General features: G+C 42.7%; 1 pseudogene; it reads left to right on the top strand.

Moving 5' to 3' along the window:
• Positions 1-6871: 6871 nt before the first annotated feature.
• On the top strand, positions 6872-8656 carry LOC102875633 (annotated as a pseudogene).
• The last annotated feature ends 499 nt before the right edge of the window (positions 8657-9155 follow it).

The following is a 9155-nucleotide window of genomic DNA, read 5'->3' as shown; positions in this document are numbered from 1 at the left end:
AGCAAGAAATCCCAGTGACCAGCAATGCTTTGGTTTGCAGAGAAAAGAGCCTGCCTATTTGGAAAGTGATTGTATTAGAATAATTTTTAGTGATTTCCTAGATAGCACAGGGGACCCTGGGGATTAGTTGGATCATTCTATTTCCATAATCCTGAATTCTAAGAAAAGCATAGACAGAGCATTGTTGATTCTAACACAAGTTAGAATGTCAGTATCTCAAGCATTGTCTCATAAAGAGACTGAGCCACATCTATAATTTGAAATGTTCTAGTAATCCTGTTTTAAAAAGAAACAAGGTGACATTGATGTTAAAAGCGAGAATGCTGTCATTCAACATGAAATACATATACATGAATCAAGATACTTTACATTCTTGTCCCCCCACATTATAGCTTTGAAATTCAGTGTTTATTTCACACTTAATAGCACATCTCAATCTGGACTGGCCACAAGTCAAGTCTTCAGTAGCCACATGTGGCTAGTGGCTCCTGTATGGATTGTGCATGTCTACATGGATTGCTTCAGATAACGTCATTAACTGCAGTATGGTCCACTCCCAGTTATTTGAGGGCCAATTAGTTGGTATTGGGCCCTCTAATTTTTCTTTGCTTTCTGGCTTACAACTGCTTTATTTGTTCCTTTATAATTCCCAAGCCAGAAGTAGTGGAGGAAAGGAAGCAGCAATCTGCCCTTGGGGAACTTTACTGGCAACTCTGGTAAAGGATCCATTTACAGAGGAAGGTGAGGCCACTCCCTCACCAGGATGCTCTCTCTCTGTGGCTATCTGCAGATGTAAGCTTAGTCTGCCCTGGATGAGAGCTGATCCTGTATGAAAACTATCCCTTGACACAATGCTTGTTCTCTCCATGTTGTGTAGAACCTTTGTGACAAAACTGTTTGGGCTGCTCCAAAGACCATTCTTAATAAAACAGCTGTGTCCATTTTCAGGCATACAATTTGCCTGATTTCTTGTGCCTGTGAAACAAATTACTAGAAACACTTTTTGAATTAAGAGAAATCTCTTCATCTGTAAGTTTATAAACCTCTGTTTCTCAGCAAAAGTAACTGAGATAGGTCACTGCCTCAGGAGTATTCGAGGCTCTGGGATTCTTACAGCTGCACCAATTCCATCTTCTCTGTCTTTGAGATCAGAATGCTGATAAGCATTAGCCAATTCACAGCTGGGTTTATTGACTTCCTGCCTCAATAAAGGGTCCAGTTCTCCCTGTACCAGGTTCTTTCCTTACGAAGTTGTTTTGCCTCAGGCTACTTAGGGACCATGTCTACTCTGTCTTACGGGGTTGCTGTGAGTCAGAATGTACACAGCTGCAGTATGTTTGGCTCTACTTGTCTAGTGGTCATATGAGTGTGTCGTCTTACATTAATTAATCCCTGGGTAAAGTGTGCTTAATGCTTTTGTTGAATCAACAAAGGGCCTGAGGCCTTAGACTAAGCCTAAGATCTCTGCCCCAGGCATGGTGCTTAATATCTTGGCCAAATAAATTACTTTCCTTAAATATCCAGCAATCTTTTGGACTAAAGCAATGAGGAGTTTCCACCTCACCCTCAAACTCCAACATGATCTATGCCTAAGTGTTTCTGTTGTGCTTTGATGTAAAAGCAAGATTATTTGGAGCAGAAAGCTGCAGTGCTCCAAATACATGATAGGCCTTGTCTTTATTATTCGTACATTTCTGGTTTAGGTATACATAGGTGGGCCATGTTACTTGTTCAGAGGAGAAGATGGTAAAGATACAACAATAATTTTTTAGTCCTAAATGCTGTTTTGTTTACTTTCTGTCAAAATATCAACCAGTGTCAAATTCAAACTATAGTACTGTGTAATTATGTATAAAGGGTTTTTTTTTAATTTATTTGAAATTAGATTAGGTATACATTTTTAAATTTAACATCTGGCTGGACAGTGTTCTATTAACTCATTGAATGTGTTTCCTTTGTCTTGTGTTAATAAATATTGATGCCTGACAGTGTTTACTCCTTCGCACATTCAGAGGGGATTAGGAAATGATCTGTGTTAAGCTTAACTTCTGGTGATGCGACCTGAATATAATAGCTGCAGGAGGATAAGGAAAATGAGCTCAGAGGTCACATCCAAAACAGGGGAGGGTCTTTGAAAACAAGAAGTCATTTGCCAGGAGAGTGTAGTCTGTAGGGAGTTGCTCTGTAAATAACAAAGGTAAGGCTTCTAGGGTGGTTCAAATCCACCAGCTATTTAAAGGAAGAAAGATGGGCAATCTTCTCCTGTACAATTTCTGTTGTGTTTTGTGTCATTAGAACTAACACATAGCTGACCCTCTAGTGGATTTTCAGAGGTGGTAAGTCCCACAGGAGGTTGTCCATGCTTTACCTGTGGAGCAGCTGGTGAATTCGAACTGAATGCCTTTGGGATTACAGCCCAGCTTCTTACCTGGAGGGGCAGCTGTGAGTCAGTTTTGGTGCACTGGTAATGAGACGGGTTTTTTGTTTTCTGAATTGTTCTTTAACACGTAACTGAGTGAACTTAGCTAAAACTTGAATGATGCTCCTTTGTCTTTTCTTGCTTTCAAGAAACTTGACTGAATACATACATATTTGCAGACATGGAAACTTGTAGTTATAGTCCAGACTGTTTTGGCTGCTGAGAACATTTTTTCCATTTCAATGAAAAACTTGCTGTTGAGTTGGAACTGACTCAGCAGAACCTCCAGCAGAAGGAAAGGTGCAAGTCACAAAGGAGGAGATGGTTCCTCTTTCCCCTGTGGAGGGAGCCGCTGATAGATTTGAACCACCAGAGAGGCACCTCCTTGGGGCTGGCATCCCAACTCCCTTAGGACTACACCTCCAGAGCTCCCTTTAATCCATTTAACAGACATTGATTGCCTGCCTTCCCGTCCAATCACTAAATTCAGGGCACTATGATAGAAGTTAGGGAGAAAGATGAGCAAGTTCCTATGGCGTGATCTACAGCCTCCAAAAACCTGGAGGATCAGCTCTGAGTTGGTTCCAATTTGACAGCAATGAGAGTTAAGATAGTAGAAGATGAAGTGAGAATAAACAAGTCCCTCACATCAAGAATGTACGGGAAAACAATTACAACATTGAGGTGGACTCTCGGAGCAGGAGTTAGATGCCACCAAGTAGGACAATGGCAACCCTGTGCCATCCAAACAATCTGACACACCTTGACCCCATTGCTGCACTCATCTTTTTTCTTTTTTTTACTTGTATGTTGTCAAATTGGATCCGACTGGCAGAGGAGGAGCTTGCCCCTCCTTCTCTAGCGGAGCACCTGGTGGATTCAAACCGTAATGTTTCAGGATTGCAACAATGTCAATTCATCTTACTTAAGATCTTCCTCTCTTTCACGGACCCTCCATGTTTCCTAGCATGAAGTCCCTTTCCAAGGAAAAGCCTCTCCTAGCAATATACCCAGTGTATGAGAGATGAGACTTCACCATCCTTGTCTTCAAGGAGCACTCTGGCTGTCTTCAAAGACATACTTGTTCTTTTAACAGTCCATGGAATATTCACTGTTCTTCTCCAATGCATTAGTTCTTCTGTCATCCTTCAGATGCATGGTTTGACTCAGAAACACCTTAGTCTTAAAACTCATTGGTAAGTTAGAAAGGTCCCTGACACTGAAATTTTCCAATGCAATGTCTCCTGATCTCCCAACTGCTGGTACCCAGGGTTTGATTGTGGATCCACTAAAATAAAATCATTGACAATTTCAATCTTTTCTATATCATGATGTTGCTTATTGGTCCCGCAGTGAGAATCTTTGTCTTGATTTTGAGATGCAGTCTATTTTGAAAACTGTAGTCTGTTATCTTCTGCATGAAATATAAGGGAGCAGGAGATAGGCACTAAATTGAATAGTGAGGAACTGACTCAACAGCTGATGGAGCTTGCCCATCCTGTTGTGAAACAGCTGGTGGATTTGACTGCCTGACTTTGGGACTGCAGTACATGTTCTTATCCTTTAGCCACCAGAGAGCTTCCTAATGAGGGAGAAAGTAGTTGGGAATGACATGCTGGGCTGAGTCTATAAAACAGGCAGAAAAAAAAGAATAAACAGAGCTGTGTGGGGTATTTAGGGAACTACAGTGTATTACTACTATTGGAGGAAACAGGTAAAAAGATAACTTTGTATCTAAGAGATAATCTATGTTAAGAATTATGGATTTTTATCCAGAAAACAAGGGAGAGCCCATGGGCATTGAAAGCAGAGGTACTGATCTCAGATTTACAAAAGTAGATTATTCTTGTAATCTCATAGGAAATAGGAGAAACAGGCAAAAGAGGCGTGGTGGCCATTCCAGTAACTGCAGGGATAGGGCAAGTGCACCTGAACCAAGACAACAGTAAAAACACAGAAGGGAGGTCCTACATGAGCACTTTGGCAACAGTAAGATCCAAATAACTGGATATTTAGGAAAAGGAAAAAATCAAAGATAACCCTCACTTGAGAAGTTCAATTGATGTGGGTGGGGCAAATTGACTAAGATAGGAAACAAACTCACTTGCTCATTCTTTGCCATTAAGTCAGAGTCTACTCAGAGCTGATCTTCCACTGGATCTTGGGGCTATAAATAACATGGGACAAGATTGCGTATCTTTCCTGTGGTTAAGCAGGTGAAGTCAAACCACCAGAGATGCTGAGCATTTGGGTGAGAAGTGCAGTTCCCTGTGGACTGCACCACCTGGTGTAGAGCTCCCTGGTTTAGAGGAGATTTGGAAAAAGATGCAGTGCTTCATTTTGATCATGTTTACTTGAAGTGCTATGGCATGTGCAAGTACAGTTGGCCAACAGAGTTGAACATTTAGGTCTGTCTCAGGAAAGACCAACTAAAACTGTGTCTTTGAGAGAGATCCTTTTTAAAGTGGGAGCTGAAGCTAATGGAGGTGGATGTCAGAATCCAGGAAGTTAGACTAAGAGAAGAACAAGAAAGAAGCCTATGAATAGCAACATTTAAAGAATGGGTCCACGAAAGGGAAGGAATGGTTAGGAAAGTTCTAGAAAAACTAGATGAAGCAAGAGTTTCATTAAAAATGCTACAGTGGTCCACTACAAAGGCTTTTAAGTGCTCTTAAGTCGTCCATGACTCCTAGTGACCCTGTGAACAGCAGCTCTGAAGTCTGCCCAATCCTAAGCCAATCTCCCTGACACCTAACCTCATTGCCCCAACTGTCAATTCATTTCCTCCAGGGTCTTCCTCTCTTGCACTCTCACCTTTCACTGTTCTAAGCATGATGTCCTTCTCCAAGGACTGGTCACTTCTGGCAACATGCTCAAAATATGTGAGATGGATCTTCAAAATCCTTGCCTCCCAAGGAGCAACTGAGTTTCACCCTTTCCACAATAAGCCTGTTTGTTCTCTTGGCAATCTATGGAATGATCAATACTCTTCTCCAGGACTGTAATTCAAAGGCAACGATTCTTCTGTCAGCGCTTGCATAGTCAAAGAAACATGGATAAACATTCCTCTGGTATTGCTTTCAGCCAAGATCCGTATGACATTGGTTATGATGTCTGAATGGGGTGGAGCTCCCCGATTAAAACAAGCTTGGAAGGAGGAGTGGCATCCACTTCCAGAAACCCTATGACCCTGGAGAGAGGATGAAAGGCACCCAAGCAGCGAGGACTCTCCTTCATAGGGTCGCTATAAGTTGCCTGTGACTCGACCACACTTAACAACAATGATATCAACACAGAGAGATCAGCTGGCCCAGGGGACAGTGATACTACCAAGCCAAAGGTGGGTGACTTTTAATCCATGGCTCTTGGGCCTGTCTTTCATTGTTTTTGTTCAGACATTCCTCTAGGTCGTATAGCCCTGGTGTACAAGTTGCCATACCATGGTCACTTGTGGTTGCTGTGAGGCTGAACACTGTGACACTGATGTGTCAAATGTGTTAATGGTTGGCTACCCAATGCAGACGGAGAGTGGGGTGGAGCTCCCTGATTAAAACAAGCTTGGAAGGAGGAGTGGCATCCACTTCCGTAATAGCTTGCCTCTGGAAACCCTATGAACCTGGAGAGAGGATGAAAGGCACCCAAGCGTCGAAGACTCTCCTTCATAGGGTCTCTATGAGTCGCCTGCGACTCGACGGCACTTAACAACAACATGATGTCTCTAGTACCACGGCTGCCCCTATATTTGGCAACTAGCAGTTTCAGTATATGGGGTTATTGCTGTTCTGTGGTGTTGACTGTAACTCATAGCAACCCCATGAACAACAGGTCTGTAGTCTGCCCTGTCCTGTGCCATCCCCACCATCTCTGATACACTTGAGCCCACTGCTTCAGGCACTGTCAATTCACCAGCTTCCCCCATGGGAGAAAGATGGGCAATCTCTTCTTCAATTTATATGTGCTGGAAGGTCAGCTATGGATTGGTTCCAACTCCACAGTACACAACAACAGTCATGGTCTTTGTAGCTCTCAAGCAGTACTCCACAGCAAAGTGAGGTGTTAATCCACAGTCTTTGTGATTGGAACTACACAAATGAGGTGTTTTTTTGTTCAGTAGGAAAAATAAATCGCTTGCTAATTAATGTAAATAAGGTATACTGTACCCTTTTGAAACCATGAAAGTAAGATGCATGGAACCTTGACAAGGAGACTGATTGGTCTAGCAAAAAGCTAGGCTTAAAGGGTAATAAGGGTTGAGTGAATGCTGGCGATTTTGTATAGAAACTGGAACCCTTATTCACTGTTGGTGGGAGCGTAAAATGGTGCAACCACTATGGCTCTTTCTCAAAAAGTTGGAAATAGAAATACCACTTGACCCATAAATTCCACCACTAGGAATATACCTTCAAGAAAACAGAGCTTCGCCCTCACCTGTGCTGCAGCACTGCAGCCTGGATGTCTTCCTCAAGTATATACAACGTGCCCACCCCTCTCACCAACTTCAAGATTGAACACACGAAGATCTTCATAAACAATGAATGGAATAACTCAGTGAGTGGCAAAAAAAATTCCCGTTTTCAGTCCAGCAACTGAGGAGAAAATCTGTGAGGTGGAAGGAGGAGACAAGGCAGATGATAAAGCAGTGAAACCTGCAAGAGAAGCTTTTCAGATTGGCTCTCCATGGCAAACTAAGGATGCTTCAGAAAGGGGACGGCTCCTATACAAGTTGGCTGATTTAACTGACAGGGATCGCCTCCTCTTGGCATCAATGGAGGCCATGAATTGTGGAAAAGTTATTTGCTGGTGCATATCTGACTTAAGAGTTCAGCATCAAAACTTTACACTATGGCTGGACGATACCTATGGATGGAGATTTTTTGGTTACACAAGACATGAGCCAGTTGGTGTGTCTGTAGCCAGATCATTCCTTGGAATTTCCCACTGGTCATGCTTAGTTGGAAGTTAGGACCTGCCCTTTACTGTGGCACCACTGTGACTGTCAAACTGGCAGAGCAGCTGCCTCTTTCAGCTTTATGTGGCATCTGTGATAAAAAAGGCCAGGGTTTCCCCTAGGAGTGGTGAATATTGTGCCCAGTTACAGACCCCTGCAAGAGCAGCCATCTCTTCCCACATGGATGTCGACAAAGTGGCGTTCACAGGATCAATAGTGGTGGTGGTGGTTGTTGTTATGTGTCGTCGAGTCGCTTGTGACTCATAGCGACCCTATGTACAACAGCCCTAAACTCTGCTCTGTCCTTTGCCAGTAGCACCCTCTCTGATACACCCATCCCCATTACCCCAGTCACTGAATCAATCCACCTCATAGAGGGCATTCCTCTTCTGCACTGTCCCTCCACCATACCAAGCATGATGTCCCTCTCCAAGGACCTGTCTCTCCTTGCAACATGCCCAAAGTATGTTAGAAGGAGCCTTAGAATCCTTGCCTCCAAGGAGCAGCCCGGTTTGACCCTTTCCAGGATGAATCTGTTTTCCTAGCAGTCCATGGTACCCTCAACGGAGGTTGAAAAATTAATTAAAGAAGCTTCTGGGAAGGGCAATCTGAAAAGGGTGACCCTGGAGCTGGGTGGAAAAAGCCCCTGCACTGTGTTTGCGGATGCTTATTTGGACAACACAGTTCAATTTGCACACCAGGGATTATTCTTCCACCAAAGCCAGTGTTGTGTAGCTGCATCCAGGCTTTTTGTGGAAGAATCAATTTAAGAAGAATTTGTCCAGTCGAGTGTTGAGCAGGCTAAGAAGTATGTTCTTAGCAATGCTCTGACCCCAGGAGTAAGCCAAGGTCCTCAGATTGACAAGGAATAATATGATAAAATAATTGACCTCATTGAGAGTGGGAAGAAAGAAGGTGCCAAACTGGAATGTGGAGGAGGCCCCTGGGGGAATAAAGGCTACTTTATCCAGCCCACAGTTTTCTCCAATGTGACCAATGAGATGCGCATTGCCAAGGAGGAAATATTTGGACCAGTCCAGCAAATTATGACGTTTAAATCTTTAGGTGAAGTGAGCAAGAGACCAAACCACACTTTCTATGGCTTAGTGGCAAGAGTCATTACCAAGGACCTTGATATGACTTTGACAGTGTCTGCTGCCCTGCAGGCTGTCCAGTGCCCCTTTGGGGGATTCAGGATGTCTGGAAATGGATGAGAACTGGGAGAATATGGTCTTCACGAATATAACAAGGTCAAGGCAGTCATGATGAAAATTTCCAAGAATTCATAAAGAACATCACGAGGCTGGAGAGAAGTGTCAGTAGCCAAGCATCTTCTACAATAGCTAATATATTTCAGTGTCTTATCTTGACTTTTCTAAATAAGTAAACCACATTAGCAACAGTATCTACACACAATAAACATGGCATGTAACTTATTGTCAACTATTTTATTATTTAATAGAGGATGACTAATTGTCCTTTAGTTTATTCGTTTACCAGTTCCTTGAAATACTTGATATTCATGTTAACTGCCAAGTAGAGATGCTTTACTGTAAGTAACTATGAAATCATTGATGTTGATTAGAATGTGGTGCCTGCCTGTTGAAGGAAGTGATTCCTGAAATATAAGCGATAATTGCTATATAAACCTCAATAAAAACAACCTTGTATATGAAAAAAAAACCCCAACCAAACCAGGGCTTCCACGTAAACAGAAATATGCACACTCATGTTTACTGCTGCATTATTCACAATAGCGAAGAGATGTACGCAACTCAAGTGCCCATC

The sequence above is a fragment of the Elephantulus edwardii genome, unplaced genomic scaffold, assembly GCF_000299155.1.
Source record: "Elephantulus edwardii isolate Elephantulus edwardi_28Jun2011 unplaced genomic scaffold, EleEdw1.0 scaffold00278, whole genome shotgun sequence".
Taxonomy (NCBI): domain Eukaryota; kingdom Metazoa; phylum Chordata; class Mammalia; order Macroscelidea; family Macroscelididae; genus Elephantulus; species Elephantulus edwardii.
The sequence above is the reverse complement of the archived record's forward strand: the minus strand, read 5'-3'. Positions and strand labels throughout refer to the sequence as shown.